Source organism: Magnolia sinica, chromosome 12, assembly GCF_029962835.1.
Source record: "Magnolia sinica isolate HGM2019 chromosome 12, MsV1, whole genome shotgun sequence".
NCBI classification, from domain to species: Eukaryota; Viridiplantae; Streptophyta; class Magnoliopsida; order Magnoliales; family Magnoliaceae; genus Magnolia; species Magnolia sinica.
This window is the reverse complement of record NC_080584.1, coordinates 24,022,383-24,041,453: the sequence shown is the minus strand read 5'-3', so window position 1 is coordinate 24,041,453 and position 19,071 is coordinate 24,022,383. Positions and strand designations below refer to the sequence as shown.

At 42.0% G+C, this 19,071-nt stretch overlaps 1 protein-coding gene and 1 pseudogene across 10 annotated transcripts in view; one reads left to right on the top strand and one right to left on the bottom strand.

Annotated features, from left to right (window-relative positions):
* Positions 1 to 468: 468 nt before the first annotated feature.
* LOC131220413 (pentatricopeptide repeat-containing protein At3g57430, chloroplastic-like) lies at positions 469 to 6,409 on the bottom strand (annotated as a pseudogene).
* An 8,908-nt stretch (positions 6,410 to 15,317) lies between these two features.
* LOC131221121 (phospholipid-transporting ATPase 2-like) overlaps positions 15,318 to 19,071 on the top strand; it is a 123,217-nt gene continuing 119,463 nt past the window's right edge. For 3 of the 10 annotated variants that reach the window (XR_009159012.1, XR_009159009.1, XR_009159011.1), the window contains exon 1: positions 15,318 to 15,763. The gene's annotated coding sequence lies outside the window, so the exon portion shown is untranslated. Of the gene's footprint in view, positions 15,764 to 17,386; positions 17,451 to 19,071 lie in introns of those variants that run through there. The other 7 variants (XM_058216250.1, XM_058216254.1, XM_058216249.1 and 4 more) reach the window with 5 other exon arrangements.

Genomic DNA, 19,071 nt, shown 5'->3' with positions numbered 1-19,071 from the left:
AAGGCAGGCCAAGGGTGTCCACACGACAGAGTGGACTGATGATCAAATCTCAAGCATCTAAAAGGGTTTTGTGCATCATTGGATTATCATGGCTAAGGTCTGTGCTTGATCTCCATTCCTGATTGTGGTTTTTCGGTTTGATAATATTGCATATGTATGCATTTCATTACCCTAGATCCAGAATCCTAACCATTCATTGTCTTCCATGAAAGTTTACATGGATCAAATTGAACAGAAAATCATAGCCATCGCTTTTTTCTCTATTGAATGTTTAAGTCTAACCATTTACACTATTTTACTTCCATTTGAAGGCCACCTCCATAATGTCCAACACCACCCATCAATGTAAATTTCAACCCTGGGCTAATGAGATTGATGGTTTAGATATACCAACCCATTCGCCATGTAACAAGTATCGTGCAATGAATGTCCGACAAGCAATCGTCTAGAGAAATGGATGCAGCAGAGCTCATGTAAAATCCATACCTTCATCATTTCCAATCTGCATTTGTATTCAAGTGATCATAGCTCACCAGTAATCTCCACATGAACATGATCCATCCTTGAAATGGTGGAACCGCCACACGTCCCTAACCATGATCTCCCGCCCCACGATCTTTGAAATGTACTTGGTGGCCACATGACAATCATTGCAGACTCTAAGGTTCTTGGTGACTCGAATCATTGCCCCTGGAGGGGTGTTAAGAATGCCCAATGCGATGGCCAGCCTCTCGTTGTGTCCGCACAGCAGCGACTCTTTCTCCTCCTCCCCTACATTATGAAGGACACATGAAGTGTCTGGCACATAACCTTCCTTTTTCATCCTCTCTGATAACCCTTCAAGAAGCCCATGGAGCTCAGCGTTTTGTGGATGGGACCCATCCCCAGCTATAAACTTGTGCACCTTGTCCCCAGCCTCGATCCAACTGCACCCGGGCTCTTTTCTCACTCCACTTTCCTTCATGTTCTTCCTCACCTCTGTTGCCTCAGCCCAGAGCCTGCCCGATGCATATATGTTCGAGAAGAGCACGTAGTGGCTAGCCACATTGGGCTCTAATTGTAGGAGGTTTTCAGCTGCGATCTCCCCAAGTTCTACATCTCCATGTATTCGACATGCCCCAAGCAGGTTACTCCATGCCCCTGCTTGAAAGGTGCCAGAGGGCATGGTCTTGATGAGCTGGTGGGCCTCCTCCAGTTTCCCCGCCCGGCCGAGCAAATCCACGATGCACGCGTAGTGTTCTGGTGTAGGTTCGATGCCGTTGTCCTCTTTCATCTTGGAGAACATCTCTAGCCCTTAGCTCAGCATCCCAGAGTGGCTGCAAGCAGTAAAGATTGCAATGTATGTGACCTCATTAGGCTTCACTTCTTCCTTAGTCGCCATGTCCTTGAATAGCTCTGCCGCTTCCTCTCCATGCCAATGCATCCCATACACCATGATGAGGACGTTCCATGTGATTACATTTCATCTGGGCATCCGATCAAACACCCTCCTTGATAACACTAGGCAGCCGCTCTTCGCATACTCCCCATTGTGACATCAGAGGCTAATTCATGTCGAATGGCATATGCGTGGATCTCTTTCCCCTTTGCGAGGGCCGCTAGCACTGCACATCCGGGAAGAACAATCATGAGTGTTATCGAATTCGGCTTATAAGGAAACTTATTGCCAATGCCTTTGCCTTCTTCCTTTGCTTCTCTTGCTACCAGCATTTCACTTAGCAGACGAAGCGCATTGTCGTGACAACCATTTATAACATAACCCGTGATCATCGTGTTCCATGAAACCAAATCTCTATCATCCATCCCCTGGAAGATCTTCTGTGAAACTTCCAATTTCCCCACTCTAGATTACATGTCCATGAGAGCATTCTGCACATACCGATCGCCCTTAAAGCCCCGCTTCAGCACATACCCGTGGATATCTTCTTTACGGTAGAATGCTTCGCAATGCACACAAGCAAGCAGCACGCTTGCCATCGTCATGGGATTTGGACAAAGACCTGTAACCGCCTCCATTTGAATGAAGAGCCTCAGAGCCTCTTTGTCAAGCTCATTTTACGCATACCCATCGATCATAGCATTCCAAAGCCCAACCCTCCATTCAGAAATCCTATCAAACACTAGACGATCACTCTCGACTCGCCCACAATTACAATACATGTCAACCAGCGCACTTCCCACATAAGAATTTTCAAAGAGGCTATCGTTCCTCAGGGCAAAGGCATGGATTTCCTATCTGAAATCTAACATCTCCAAATGGGAGCAAGCTGGCAGCACACTTGCAATTGTGACCCATCGGGCTTCACCTCGGCGAGCGTCATGTAACGTAGGAGAGCTAATGCTTCCACGAAACGATCATTCTGAGTGAATGAACTAATTATCGTGTTCCAAGAAACCAAGTCCCGCTTATTAAACCGCTCGAACACTGTGCATGAATCATCCACCCTTCCCAACTTAGCATACATTGCCATCAGAGTATTACTTGTGAATGTCCTATCATCAGAGTATAAATAACCAGTCCGCAACCCATACCCATGAATTTGTTTTCCGAGCCGCACCCCATCCCAACTATTCAAATGCGAGCAAGCGAGGGCAACACTGATGAGTGTGAACGAGCTGGGCTCCACCTGCATGACACAGAATGCCTCCAATGTAAGGCCCCACTCCTCAAACTGGCATAATGCCGCAATCATCGAATTCCAAGAAACTTGGTCTCTGTGAGGAATTCTATCGAACACCTGGTAGACATCTCCAAGATCACCGCATTTTCCATACATTGAGAGGAGGGTGTTGGTGACGGTGACGGAGGATGAACTGTAGCCATATTTGACAGCAGCGACATGGAGCTGTGTAACGTCTCGAAAAAATCCGTACAAGGACCCGAGTACCACCTCAGGCAAAAATCACCCTGGACCAAATCCTTTAAAAATTAGGTTAATATTACCAAGTGCTAAACTATAGTGCTTATGAAATTAGCACTAATCACTTTAAATATGATCTGCAAGACCCAAACTGTGCAAAATCATTAACGCTACATTACCCTGAAATCTAGAATCCAACCCTAAACCCGGTTGCTCTCAGGAGCATCTTGAAACTTCGTATCGGACCTGGACCGCACGTCGAAAGTCCGATTACCCCGAAACTATACGGATATGACCGCATTACTGGACTTGACAACCTCCTCAGAAATCAAGTCTTAATTATGTCTAGAAATGCACAACTTGAGCTCGGGGCAAAGTGTGTGAGAAACGTGAAAATATTTAGAAATAAAATTCGAATTTAAGTAATCTGAGTCGCGTCGCTTACGGGCCAAATATAAGGATTCAGACCGTCAGAATCTGACCCAAATACACCCTCGGATCAGGAGAAATGTCCCACACATGTCGGTGTACTTGTGACCCTGATCGAGTGACTGTGACCGTTGAACTGAAACTGGTCCGCCACGGCTGATCTATAAATCCGATCGGAACGAAAACTCAGCCTGACCTAGATCCATGGTCAGGGAGCTTAAGTCCGACCGCACGTGAAAAAGGGGCCACCAGAAGTGCTCCGTTGGACAGGAACAGTCCGTATTTGGATATAACCTAAGTATACCTTCGCCTTGGGGCCATTTACATCAAACCTGGGCCTATGTAAGGACCTTAAGCCCTCTCTCTCTCACCCCATACGAATTTGAGAAAACCTTAGGAGAGAGAGAAGAGAAAAGAGAATGGAAAAGAGAGAAAGTGAGAGTGAGAGTTGGAGATACTTCTTGGGATCCGATCCCGCTATTCCACGCACTCAATCGCCACTCCTGTATCGCTATATAGGCGATTCTAACTCTGTACTTAGGTAAAAAAACCTAACCCTAACTTGTTTTAGGGTTTCTAACTATTGTGATAGATGAAATAGCTGACCTATTCCCTAATATAAGTTATTGCGGTGCCGTAGACAAGACTTAGCTTTTAAAACTGAGTTCGCTACGAGTCTACCGGTGAAAGGTGCGGACTATAAACGTATAGGTTATGTTTTTCAAGGCTTTCAATATCGGTTAATGGTTTATTATTGATGCGGGTGCTATTTCACATGCCAAATGCGATGTTTGTTTCGCGTTTCAGATATATATGAACTATATGGAGTTTAGGGTATTCCATGTATTTGTAGAAAGGGTCGTATACGTATGGAATTTGAACGTGTGTTTGCCATGATTAATTGTCGTGTGTGTATGCTAGTTGTATGTATAACAACTCCTTGGCGAAAGGATTCGCCCTAATACGTGCTATAACCAACATACATCATGTAGGTTGGGATATGTAGCCTAAGTATTTGTAGAAATGTCTAAATGATCAGGTATGTAGTAAATTGTACTTTATATGGGCGTTGAGAAGAGATTCTCAACTACCTTAACGATGTGTATGATTTCTTTCATGTAACTTGCATTCTTTGTCTGTTTTACTTAGGAAGTACATATGTGTGAATTCATGTTTAAGTTGAAATCCATCAAATGCTCATATGCTAGTATGATTGGAATTGTTGATCCATTACTGTTCCGATTAGCTTGTATGATTATCTGTTATAATTGAATGTGTTTGGGACTACGGAATGGTCCAGGCAATCGGTAACGTGCATTGAATAGGTGGCTGAGGTTGATTTCACCACATAGGACATGATCGATGAATCCGAGCCGTACTTGGGATGTCGGCAGTGGTTAGGCCACACGGAGTGTTTACGCACTTCATGTCGATCAACTCAACGTGCGCTCGTACCAGTCGAGCTCGTCAAGTAACCCGATTGACCCGATGTCTCTTCATCATGTATGGACGCTACTGCTTGAATCTAAGGTACCAAACTCACCAGTGAAAATCTTCTAAACCTTGGTACCTCGATCCGTTAAGACTCATGAGCGGGCATGGTGGTATGAGACACCGTGGTCGAGTTGTCGGCCTACGCTGGGGTGACGAGCCTCCCTGTAGTGACCAGTGAATAACCCAGACTCGTGAGCTGAATACGGTGGTATGAGACACTGTATTCGAACTGTCGGCCTACACTGATAAGGTGACGAGCCCTTTGTAGTGACCTCGAGCGTGTGCTAAGACTGCGTAGAGGTGACGAGCCCTTACGTAGTAACATGAGTACACTAAGCTTGCACTGATAAGGTGATGAGCCCTTTGCAGCGACCAAGAACCATATCATCATATGAGATTTACTAGGAATGACGACCCTAGAATGGATCATCGTTTGGGAATTGATATAAGGGAGGTACCTAAGCTTCCTAATCCTGCTGTATGAAAATGACTAATAAGAACTTGGTAATCACGTTCATGTACGGCACTGCATGTGCCGTTTGGCGTTGGGCAGAGCACTGAGGAAGTGACTAAAATGCGCGACCGTAAGATGAAGATTGAAGAGGGAGTGTAGGCGAGGGCATGCATCATTTATACATACTATTCTTGCATTAACCAGAGTACTTAGGAATGTTTGATTGTATTGCCTTATTATTACTGCTTGACTGAATTGATAACATGTTAACCTTTGTTTTATTGTTCCACTGAGTTGATCACTCACTCCCACCTTACGGGACGGTGTTGTACACACCAACCAGACTCTGTCTTAGATGCAGATGGAGACCCAACTGATGAGGCGGAGGTGAATTTCGTAGACGATGAGGATGCCTTCTCCTATATGCAGTATTCTAGCGGGTTTACCTAGACCGTTCTGATCGATGGGGCTTCAGGGTTACACTTGTAGAGGACTCTCACATTTTTGACATTTTGTAACTTAAAACAGTATTTGTAATATTTCACCTGGGAGGTGTTTATACTCTGGAGATGTACCACGACTTATATGCTTTATATCCATCTATTATAGTCTTCTGCTTGCGTAATTTAATTCTCTGGAGTATGATACGCTGTTTTGGTATAATCCCATTCATGTTTTAGGCACTAATACAAACAACATTTAATCATCCTAAAAAATGTTGCATAAGTGATGCGTTGGAACTCAGGAGTTGGACTTTTACTCGACCCCCCGATTTTTAGAGTGTTACAAGCTGCTTCCCGGAATTTAGGTCATGGAGACCTCTGGCGGATTTGAGGGCTACAGGGAAGGCGAAGTTGTCGGGCAGGATGCCGGCGGAGATCATCTCGATGTAAATAGAGAGAGCTTCTTGGAAACGGTTGGATCGAGTGTGGGAGCGGAGGGTCTCTATCCATGATGAGGGTGGGGTTGGTGGTTTGGAGGTGATGGACGGAGGAAATTGGAAAGGGCGGTTTTGGAAGGAAGGTAGTTGGTTTTGGCGGGAAGAGGGAGAGGAGAGAGGAAGAGAGGGAGGGAGAACGGTCGACATTATCGTTGGTTAGTAATGACCATTGGTGGGAAGATAAGCTCTCCTGGGATGTGCAATCCCAGCGGGAAGTGATATGAATGGGGCTGGGTCTATCCAATCCCAATGTGGTTTGCATACCGACCTAGTATTGGAAATGGATTGGCTACTCCCCCTTCCACCAGCCCGATGGCTGATGGTCGGTACTCTGTGGGCCCCACCATGATGTATGTCTTTCATCCATTACGTTCACCCATTTTTAAAGATCATTTAATGGCTTGATCTCAAAAGTGAGAGATATATAAATCTCAAGTGGACCACACCACAGGAAAAAAACAGTGATTGGATATTCACCATTAAAATCATCCTAAGGCCTAATGTACTGTTTATTTGACATCCAATCTGTTGATGAGGTCATACTGGCCTAGATGAAGGGAAAAAACAAGTATCAGCTTGATCCAAAACTTTTATGGCCCCAAAATGTTTTTAATGGTTGACACTAATTCAACACCGTTTCGTGTAATTCAACACTGTTTCTTGTAATGTTTTTAATGGCTAACACTAACTCATTTTTGATCTCATTCCATAAAATGATACATAAAAATATATGGACGGCATGTATGAAACACATATATCATGGTGGGTCCCATAGAGCATCGACCACTAGCTATTGGCTGGTGGCAGTGGGAGTAGCCAAATCGTTTCCCCTCCTATTGGGCGGTGCTGGAAAAGCTGTGCACCCCATCATGATTTATGTGTTTTATCCACGCCGTCCAGGTCATTTTAGCATTAACTGGATGGATGGACGGCCCGGATAAAACACATACGTCGTGGTGCGAGGTCCACAGAGCTTTTCCACCAGTTATTTGATGGTGTTGGGTCACCACCCAATCAAGTCCTAGGTATTTAGTAGGGATTTTGACCGTACTACGTCAAAGTTTCGAAAAGAATATGAAGTTTAAAATATTTTAAAGATTGTTGGTTGACAGGTAAATTACTTTTGCTATTGGATCAGGGGCTCTAATGATTTTGAGTGAGGAAGTTTTTTTTTTTTTTTTGCTAGCTTGTTAGTACACACACTGTCAGTTCACACTTCACAGTTATTTGGAGTGAAGAAGTAAGGTAGTATTTAATCTTAAAAAAGTGAGGTTGACAAGATTTGTTATGGGCCCTACTAAAATCTAGATCCAACCTATTTATTTTTTTGTAGTCCTCTATTTACACGAGAAGGTGCTAATTTCTTGCTAATACGATCTGGATATTTCCCACGAAACTTGATAACTTATAACTGTATCTATTCAATATAAATTATTTTCTTATGATGTGGTTCATATGACTGACGGAGGTTGATCATACTTCCAACCATGACCTTCCATGAAATTCTGAAGTTAATTGATGAAGTATATTATAAACATATACAATGGTAGACTCACGGATGATGTATGAACGCCCTTGGAAGTTTTCTTGTGGTGTAGTCTATTTAAAAAGTTTTCGACAATAGGAGTTTGATCACCATTGTTTCTTATGGTGTAGCCCATTTAAGCCTTTGGTCTGCTTCCTTTTGAGGCTCATGCTCTAAATTCTTCTGTTAAGATATATAGACAACATAGATAAATTATATACATCACGATGGCCCACAACAACCAACAATAGTAGCCGGTGGCCGTTCACTCCTAACTATTTCCTCGTGGTGGGGTTTACCTTATTTGTGAATGTAACTCATTATTTGGCCATATAAAGCAGTGAGATTGAAAACTACCATTAAACAAAAAAGTTGGATGTAATTAATTATTTGGCCCATGACATTAAATTAAATTCTGAATTCAATGAATGGAGTAGATCTTTGACACATCCCATGGTGGGCCCCATAATCTTTAGCACATGACAACTTAGACCCTTAACACATAATAATCTTGACCCTTAACAAATACTCAATGGTGAGCCCCACGGATGGCGTCTTTGTAGTATTAAGGGTCAGAGTCAAGGTTATCATGTGTTAAGTTGTTATGCATTAAGGGTGGGAGTTGTCAGGGTCAAGGTTATCATATGTTAAGGGTCGAGGTTGAGGTTGTCATGTGTTAAGGGTCGAATTTATCAGGGTCGAGGATGTCATGTGTTAAGGGTCGAGATTGTCATGGTCTAGGTTATCATATGTTATGGGTCAAGGTTGTCATGTGTTAAGGGTATAGGTTATTGTGTGTTAATCTTAATCCTTAACACATGATAACCTAGACTCTTAACACATGACAACTGAGACTCTTAACACATGCCAACCCAGATCCAAATCCTTAACACATGATAACCTACACCTTTAACATAGACAACCCAGACAATTAACACATGACAACCACTTTAACCAAGGTAATACGTACAAAATCTAAATTCTATCTGCTTCATTATCTTCCACGTGACAACCACAACCATCCTTATCTACCTCAAATCCCTTCCGACAATCACTTCTCCTCCCCCTCCCCCGACAACAACAACCACGACCATCTCTCTTTATCCACAACCAAAAGTAGTTTTTATCTCTAAGAAAATACTATTTTATTATTTTACAAAAAATAAAATAAAAAATTCATTTAAAATATCATCCACATATTAGTGGCTTTTATCTCTAAGAGATGAGGTCAACGGAGCAAAACCAAATAAGATCTAATGTCCCAAAGTTTCCCTAGAAATTATCAGATCCGAATGCACATCAAAGTACGATCGGACTGAACTCTAGTGTCAACTCCTTCGTATCAAATGATAATGTTAAAAAAGATGATACAACAAGACTGGTAAGAAGAAATAATCCAAACAGCGAAAAATATAAATTGTAACCTAAGTGTTAAAACTAGAAAATTGCGTGGAAAAAGTTCACCTGTACATACCCAGGCGTGGATGCTTGCAAAATTTGATCGAGTCCAAATCAGTATAGTGAGTTCTCCGTAAGGTCGCAGAAATCTCATGACAACTAACCACTGTAACGATCAAGCAAAACAAGTACTCTTGGGGTGATATGGGAAGCAACGAATATTCCAGTATGGGTTAGTATCCTCGTAGGGCTGCAGAAAGCACATGGGCCTTACTGTACCTTTCTGATGTTAGTACCGATTAGGAGCGAAATGGTTATGATTGCGGTCTGTGTAGGGACAATTGTAAATTTTTTCTCAAACCCTCGTGATATGTGTGAGTTATCTATTTCCAGGCAACCAGTTAGCATAGACAAAAATGCAGGCAATGAATCCATACCGCAATTCATGACTAACCGATAAAGGTGGGGTGTCCACTCGCTTTGGCATTCGGTTGTACAGAACCTCTGCCAAAGATGGGCATCTATAGACACCCCACCCCAGGCTGATAAGTTGATGGAGTTTGAACCAATGGATGGTCAACCAAAACCCTAATCCTAAATCCTAAACTTAACCCAATCAACCTAATCAGCCTAATCTTAAACCCTAGGAACATAAAACCCTAGAGCCGTGGGTCATCGAGACGAGTCAACTCACCTGGTCAGCCTACCTAGTCCAACAACCCAGTCAACTCACCTATTTAAGCCCAAAACCAAGTCCGAACCAAGATCCAAACGCAAGCCCAATCGGAGTATCATGTAAAACCTCAACACGACGTCCTTCACAACAGAGCCTCCACACGCTTAGAGGAGGCTACCTACCAAAGCAAGGAGTCTAAGTGGGGACCAACGGCAGCCAGCTTGCCGCTGGCCATGTGGCACTCCCCCTCTTCAGGCTGATGTCCCTCAAGCATGTAGAATCACTCTTTTCCAAACCCTAAGTGTGCGATTAAGGTGTATTTACTCCGATGCTCATCTCCTTATTCAAAATTACCCTTTCACCACCTTATCCAACCCATGAGATGATGCCATGTGGCAATCTCCCAACCATTCAATTACCTTTTGCCCCTAAGATTACCAAGAATTACAAGAAAACTAGGTTTGGAGGCTATAAATAGCCCCCTCCCCTTCCCATTTCAAGCATCTAGTAGATCCCAATCCATTCCCATTTTAAAGCCTCCTCATCCCTTAAGGCCTTAGCCATTTAGTTATCCCATCCCTCTACTAGGGAGGGAGTCCAGGCCTGGTCTAGGCTAGCCTAGCCAGAACCTGAGTCTCCTGAGCTATTAATCCAAGCCCCTCGATTCAAGCTTCAATCAGCTTTACCAAATTAGAGCATTATCATTGTACAACACTCATTCCCTTCTCGACCCCCTTGCTTCTCATATACACCATCACTGCATTGCATTTCATCATTTTCTTATATCTAATAGACAAACGTATGCTCTATGGCTTGCCAATATAATCGGAGTTGGCCCACCAAAAACCTTAGCTAGTTAGCCATCATTTTGTCATATACATCATCATTACATCGTATTCCATCATTTTCTCACATTTAACTACCGGGCGTATGCTCTATTACTTACCGATATAATCAGAACTTGCCCACCAGAAACCTTAGCCAGTTAGCCATTATTTTATCATAAGCATTAATATAGCATTGAGCATCCCACACATCACACTTCTACATATTTTGCACCTTGTACTCGATCGTTTCAAACATATGCATTGTGGCTTATTGATATAATCGGATCCCGCCCATCAGAAATTTAGATCAATCAATCATCATTGCCATTGTATCACATTACATCTCCTGCACGCGAGAACTAATCCTATTCGTTATAAATTAGTCAGATCTTGTGAAGTAAAAACCGTACATTTGTACGAGGCAGATTAAGTGTCTAACACCTTTCCTCTCTATAACTGCGGTCCCTTACTCGGAATATTTGGAACGTAAACTCAAGAGTCATTTAAGGCTTAAAGATCTTTAGATTCTCGATTCTAAGCGTTTATATAGGGTCTAACTGACCGTATGATTGAAATAATTGGTTTGTGGCGACTTTGGTCAAATATAACACCCTCTTACCCCCCAAATGAAAGCCGTTGAGTGAGGCAACCCATGGAAAAGTGATCTGATCTCTCATCCTCCCTGAAAAATCCTCCAGCGTCCATAGTCATTCATCATCGATATCTTTGATGTGAACTGTCCATTATGTGGGGTCCACCTTGACGTGGATCATCCATCATGTGGGCCCTACCTTTAATGTCCCTGCCCATCATGTGGAGCCCGCCTTTGATGTGGATCATGCATCATGTGAGTCCCACCTTCGATGTTGGTTGTCCATCATGCAGGGCCCACCTACAATGTGGGTCCTTCATTATTAGGAGCCGACCTTTGATATGAACCATCCATTATGTGAGGCCTACCTTGATGTGGGTCATCTATCATTTGGGGCCGACCTTTAATGTTATTGTCCATCATGTGGGGCCACCATCAATATCCACCGCCCCTTATATAGAGCCCATCTTTGATATGGACCATCTATCGTGTGAGCCCCATCTTCAATGTGGGTTGCCATCATGCAGTGCCCATTTTGGATGTGTGCAATTCCTCATTAGAGGCTAACTTTTGATGTGTACAATTTATTATATGGGCTCACCTTGATGTGGGCCATTCATATTGTGGATGCCATCTTTGATGTGGACCAGCCATCATGCAGGGCTCCTTTGATACGGACTAGTCAACACATGGAGAGAGAGAGAGAGAAGTAGAAACTTCAAAAGTTAAAAGCAAAAAATTAAAGCTTATGGTAATAAGTAACTTTCATTGAAGAAGTTACTTTTAAATGGTGCTTATCAAACTAATTCAAGTAAAAAACTAAATTATTAACTTGTGTAAGTTAAAAAATTTAGGACTGGTTTTGGATACCACCTAAAAAATTTTTAAGTTAAAAAATTTAGGTGGTATCCAAATCCAGTCAATTCTACCGTGCAAGTAGAATTTATTTCTTGCAATGAACTTGTCCTATTTAGCATTTGCCAATTCGGAAGCTTGCATTGCCACCTGAGTTATTGGAATCCTTGTAACACAAGCTCATGAGCCTATTGAGAAAAGATACAGAAATTGAACGGTTAAAATATGAAAGCTTGCCTTGACACCTCAGTTATCAAAATCCTATAACCTGGGCTTATGAGCCCACTGTGTTTGAGTTATATCCACTCCATTTATCCATTTCATTGGCTCGTCTTAGGATATCAGCTGAAATATGAGGAAGCTTAGTAGAAAAAAAAAAGCCTCAAATGGGCCACACCAAAAGAAATGGTACAGACAGAGTGCTCACCCTCGAATTCTTCCAAGGTATATAGAAATTTTTGATCAGATTGACATTGGTATTTTTTATCTTTACGGCAATCACCCCATATAAATATCATGGTGAGCTCACGTAGGTTTCAACGGCAAGTGTTTCTGAAAGTCAGTTTGGAAGAGTAGGCCCACAGGATTTGACAGTCTACATGATATGTGACCTTTGCAAATGTCGATGATGAATTGTGCAAACCGAATAGTCTACCTAACTACTACAGAAGTAGATAAATCTGATCACCCACCTGGTTTTACATAAAAAATGGCCTGAGTTAAGAAATAGACAAGATGAAGAATATTAGTCGCTTTATTTTTCTTTTTGAACTATCAGAGTTACAAAATAATTTTCATAAGAGAATGTGTCCGAATTTTTATAGAAAAGCGAGGTTTGGATGGGGCTGAAGATTATTCGGTCTCATCGGATCTTCTTATCTAATCCAGAATTCAAAGTTAAATTCGCTTTCGGAACGGATGGAATTGGTGGATATATCATAAACATTGCGTTGGGACCATGGACTTTACAGGGATTCCTGTAGGCCCTGGTTATAGCCAAATCCGCTCGATTCCTCCTCCTCTGAAAATATAAACGCCACGGTCGTTAGCACGTGGCACGTGTCCCGTACCTATCCGGATTAAGGACTCTTCGATGTCTCCTCGGTCCGAATGTCCTCCGCATTCTCGGACTATGATTGCGGAAGCGGATAGGCTGGTGGACCACGCACTAGCTGGTGTAGATACGTGTCGTGTGAAGGCAAGCGGCGACGCTACTCGAGCTCTGAGTTGTACGAACGGTTCAAATGAGATCAAAGTTACATGGGGCCCACAATGATGTATTTATAATATCCACACCGTTCATTATTTTTCGAAATCATTTTAGAGCGTTAGGCAAAAAGTGAATCATATCCAAAGCTCAAATGGACCGCAACAAAAAATAGCAGCCGGATAATGATTTTACTGTTAACAAATTCATAGGGCCCACAATAACGTCTGTTTTCCATTCAATCTGTTCATAATGTCACAGATACCTAGATGTGGAGGAAAAACAAACTTCATATTGATCCAAGGTTTCAGTGGTATACATTCAATCCCCCACTGCCTTTTAAAGTGTGGTTTACTTGATCTTTATATCTACTTTATTTTTTGTTTCGAGCCTTAATACTAGCTCGCCAAATGGATGGACGGTTTGGATATAACACATACCTCATGATGGGACCCACAGAACTTACTGATTAGAATACATAAGCTATATAGCTGGTGTGTGGTACACCAGCCAATCCGCTTCCTAGGATTGCTAGTGTACTGCACAATACCCTGTTTATTACGTTGGTACTGTGTACACGTGACAAAAGCATGTGGGACCGACATGATTTTATCTGCACCGTATTTTCATTTTTCCTGTCATTTTAATGTACAGTCTAAAACATGAAGGGATCCAAAGCTCAAGTGGACCACACCGTAAGTATGTAGTGGAGATAACAAGTGCCACCTCAGGTGGACCACACCGCAAGTATTTAGTGGAGATAACAAGAGCCATCGTTGGAATATTTGTATGGCTTACCGGCAAGGTGTACACGGACTGAACTAGCTCGGTTAGCTTGCTCGACTTGACTCCAAAAAGCTCGACTCAGTTTGAAGCAGTGTTCAAGCCGAGTTGAGCTGATATTTTGAGCTTGAAAATGAGTTTGAGTTAAGTTTGAGCTATCCTCAGCTTGACTTGACTCGGATCGAACCTAACCTGAATTAAACTTGGATTGAACTAAATCGGTGACTCGGTTACTGTTATTCACCAAGTGTTTGATGAAATGACTTAAAGAAGTGTGATTGGCAATGAAGAAGGTATGTAAATGAAACTAGCACTTTGTTTTTTTTGTTGATTTTTATATTACTTAGTAGGTGTTTGATAAAATAACTATAAAACCATTGCTGTTATCTCAAATATGGCGAGATTTTGAAGGTGCAGTCTAGATGTTTGTGAAAAGTGCTGCAATGACAACCTCAGCTCAATCTTAGCTCATACTCGGCTCAAACCGGCTGAACTTGTTGACCGAACCGAGCCGAGCTGGCCAGCTAGGCTTGAGAATCGAGTCGGGTTCAAACTGAGGTCAGCTAGTGGCCGAGCCGAGTCGAGCTAAGGCCAGCTTGGCTCCGATCGACTCAATGTACACCCCTACTTACATTGATGCTTATTTGCTAATTAGACGGATGACATGAAAACACAAATATCAGCTAACTACTGCAGCCCCCATAAAGTTTCGACCGTTAGGCATTTAACCCTCCATCGTTTGTGGTGTCCTAATTGAGCTTTGGATTATTATTATTATTATTATTATTATATGCACTCACAATATACATTCAATCACCAATGTTGCGGTGTATGAGATTTATAACTACCTCATTTCTCTGAAATGTTCTATAAATATGAATAGGCAGCACATAAATCATGGTCGGCCACGTAGTACAACCACGAGCCGCATGGTAAATAACACGTGTGGCAGGAAGCTCCTGTAGTAGTTGGAAGCTGTGTGGGGCCCACAGAGATGGTCCCGACAAATCCACTCCGTCCATTAGTATTTCAATACCACGATAGAACCGGATTCTAAAAATCAATCCGATCCAAAACTTAAGTGCGCCGACCTCACTAAAAGTGGGAACGGAAACATCCACGGTTGAAACCTTCCCAGAGCCGACCATGATGTATAGATTCCATCCAAACCGTTCATAGAGTTATTAACAATCAGATAAACTGTAGGTACAAATATAAATCATAATACAAAACTTCTGCATCTCCTACAAAGTTTTCAACCGTGTGCGTTCAATCCATGATGTTTCTTGTGGTGTGGCCCACAGGAATCTTATATCTAACTTATTTTTGAAAACCTGTTCTATTGTGATCTTGCAAAACTGATGGACGGAGTGGATTTATCACGGGCATCTCTGTGGGCCCCACACAGCTTCTTATTACGGACACAGGCAATCAGCGTCCGCATTCCTCAGCTCATCTCTTCTTCCCCAGGCGTTTTGATTTCATTCCCACCAACACAAAAACCTGAAAATTCCAATTCTGCCCTCGTGATTCCCTTCCATCCCTCCAAACGCCCCGTATTTCTACACCAAGAATAATCAATTTCATGAGAAATCTTCATAGACCTCGGGCGTAATTACCCATCGTGACTAAGGGCATTTTCGTCATCGGCTGAAAAGCATAGAACTCCGGCTATCGATTCGATCCCGCATTTCTGCAATCGCGGTCCGACGATCATAATCAGTGAGTGTCCAAACGACATTAGATCAGATCGCTGCCGTCAAATCATAGCGCGTTTGTCTGTTATCGAACTGAATTGAAATGGCAAATTTGTAATTTTCACCTGCCGAGGTATTCATTGAGGAACGCAGGCTCCGAATTGCAATCGATTCGCCTCTTGATTTTTTACAATTCAGTCCATTTTTGCATCCAAACGCAACCTAAGGCTTCAGGATTGGATTGAATTGTAATAATCAAGGCCTATTTGGGTGATGCCGGAAAACCGTTGAACTGAATTGAAATGGCAAAATTGTAAATTTTACCTGCTGAAGTATTCATTGAGGAACGCTGCTCCGAATTGCAATCGATTTGCCTATTGATTTTTTACAATTCGGTCCATTTCTGCATCCAAGGGTGTGTTTGGCTGCAGGATTGGATTGAATTGTAATCAGTAAGCCTAATTGGGTGATGCCGGAAAACCGTTTGAACTGAATTGAAATGGCAAAATTGTAATTTTTACCTGCCGAAGTATTCATTGAGGAATGCTGCTCCAAATTGCATTTGATTCGCCTATTGATTTTTTTTTTTTTTAAATTATTTTTTTAAATTTATAATTTAGTCCATTTCTGCATCCAAATGCACGGCTGCAGGATTGGATTGAAGTGCAATCATTAAGGCCTATTTGGGTGGTGCTGGAAAACCGTTCGAATGGTTTGGATTATTGCCCACCAGATCAGTGGATGGACATGATTTTTCAATGAGTTGATGGTCAGTTGATGGCATGACTATTTGATGCTGCACGTGTGGAATGCATTGGTACGTGATTTTTTACAATTCAGTCCATTTCTGCATCTAAGGTTGCATTTGGCTGCAGGATTGGATTGAATCATACTCGTTAAGGCCTATTTGGGTGGTGCCAGAAAACCGTTCGAATGGTTCAGATTATTGCCCACAAGATCAGTGGATGGACATGGTTTTCTCAATTACTTGATGGTCAGATGATAGCATGACTATTGGATGGTTTGGATGCCACATGTGTGGAATGCATTGGCACATGTGGCAATTCGTATCGGAGCTATTTTTCAGGCTGTGACAGTTAGATGGGCTGAAATGATAAAAGATGATAATCAGGTGTGCCCTAACAGTGCTTACTTTAATGAAGCTAAACGACCGAATTGTAACTTCCTTACAAATCATATCAGAGGTTTTGGGCTCCAAATTGCAGTTATTCTCTTTGATACTCTGGCAGAGTGCCATGGATGATATGCAGGTACTTAGAAATTATTCAGAAACTGTACACGTGGCATACAAGTGGTCAAATTAAACCGTCCAAATTATGATACCCAGTATAGATGTATCATGAACCAAACATTAAGGTTATTTAATTACCTGACTATGGGATTGGTGGGTATTTATTGGACGGTTAAAACTGAAATAATCCAATGGTCCTACTTCCACAACCAAGTGTCCTTGAATCAACGGTTAGGATTGCAAGCAATCTGATATTGGGATTGAGACTTGGCTACAGTGTGCCACACAATCTAGTCGGTTTTATTTGAGTTAATATATGCCACGCATAAAGATTCTGAGTTCCTGCATTTCAAGCGTCATATGCAGACTGAGCATCATATAGCTCTTATGTTAATTTCAAGCTGGACTTGATAGAAGCATAACTGCGATCTGAGGTCTACTTCCTCGTTATGAATACTAGGTAATGACATTAGTTTTTGTTGCTTTCTCTTGATTTAACTGAATGTTTGCAATTCTATTCTCTTACGCATCCAAACGCAGCCTAGAGGAATTATTGCAGAACGTAATATGGATTTGTGATGTCATGATCTGAGGGGAACAACTAAATGGTGATAAATTGAGCATTGATTATTATTAGCATCTTACCATCCCATGTACTTAAGGGCCTGTTTGATTTTCGATTTTGCCTGTTTGATTTTCTATTTTTCCTGGTAAATTTAGGTAAAAAGGTTATAATGACTCCTTTCCGGTGTTTGCAAGACATGGAAATTGGTTGGCATTTCCACCTTGAAACCCATTCTAGAAAGGGAGTTGTTTAGTCTGAATTAAACTTGCGGAACCCCATCGTGATGTATGTGACTTATCCACGCCGTCCATCCCTTTTACCAATGCATTTTAGGGTAAGAAGCCAAAATGAGGCGGAAGTTGTTTAGTCTGACTTAAATTTGCACACCCCATTGTGACGTATGTGACTTATCCATGTTGTACATCGCTTTTACCAGCACATTTTAGGGTTTGAGCCCAAAAATGAGGCAAACCCAAAGCTCAAGTGGACCACACCATTGGAAACAATGGTCCTAAAGACGTACATCGTTGCAAGCTGTTTCCTTCCTAAGGCCCATGATGATGTTTATTTGTCATCTAACCTGTTGAGAAGGTCACATAGTCATGGATAAAGGGAAAACACAAATATAAGCTTGATCCAAAACTTTTGAGGACATCACGTCATGTAAACCTTTGTGTGTGTATTAGAGGAGGAGGTGGGACCCATCAATTTCCCTGTGGCTAGGCAAGTACCCGTGATCGTGTTGAAGACCCCACATCCATGTGCGAGCATCTGGAAGACCCTTGGGAATATGCACATGGGCTGCTTTGCAGAGTGATTTAGACTGTTGGATTGGAGGGACGTGACAATCGGGCTATTGGATTGCATGGTTCACATGATCGGGCCATTGATCGTGAATCATCCACATCAGTTTTTAGACTTTATCATCTTTTATGATTTAGTTTTTGATTATTTTATGATTAGACACCTTATGAGTGGTTTTTACTTGATTTTCTTTAAACTAGGGTCATTTTAGTTAAAATTCACAAAACAGGGTTAGATTTGTAATTTTTGAAAGATGTTGAAGTTATTAAAAAAGGGGGGCATGTGACCTCTCTTTCAATGATGTTTTGAGGAAAAAAAAGAAGAAGAAAAAAAGCTTCTTGCTCTTTGTTGTTTTTTCATCTTCATGTGATTTGAAGATGCCTTCCATGTGATTTGGAAGGGAGATTGGTGTGAAGCCGATATTTATCAACGGAGGTGCGAGGTCTCCATCTATCCCCACATCCTCATCCATTCATCCACCATCAAGGTATTTTGTTTGAAGTTCTTTGATCTTTCCCATCCCAAACCATCACCTTTCTTCCAATCTCCACTACCCATACCCATCACCAAGCCAAACCCCCCAAAAAAAACCTAACCCTAGCCACATGTGTGACTGTACGTCCAAATGTGTGAACCTCTCAGGTTGGTCGTATGGACACCCTTTGTCCCTCTTTTTTTTTTTTCCACATCATCCTTGAGTCAAAACCCTCTT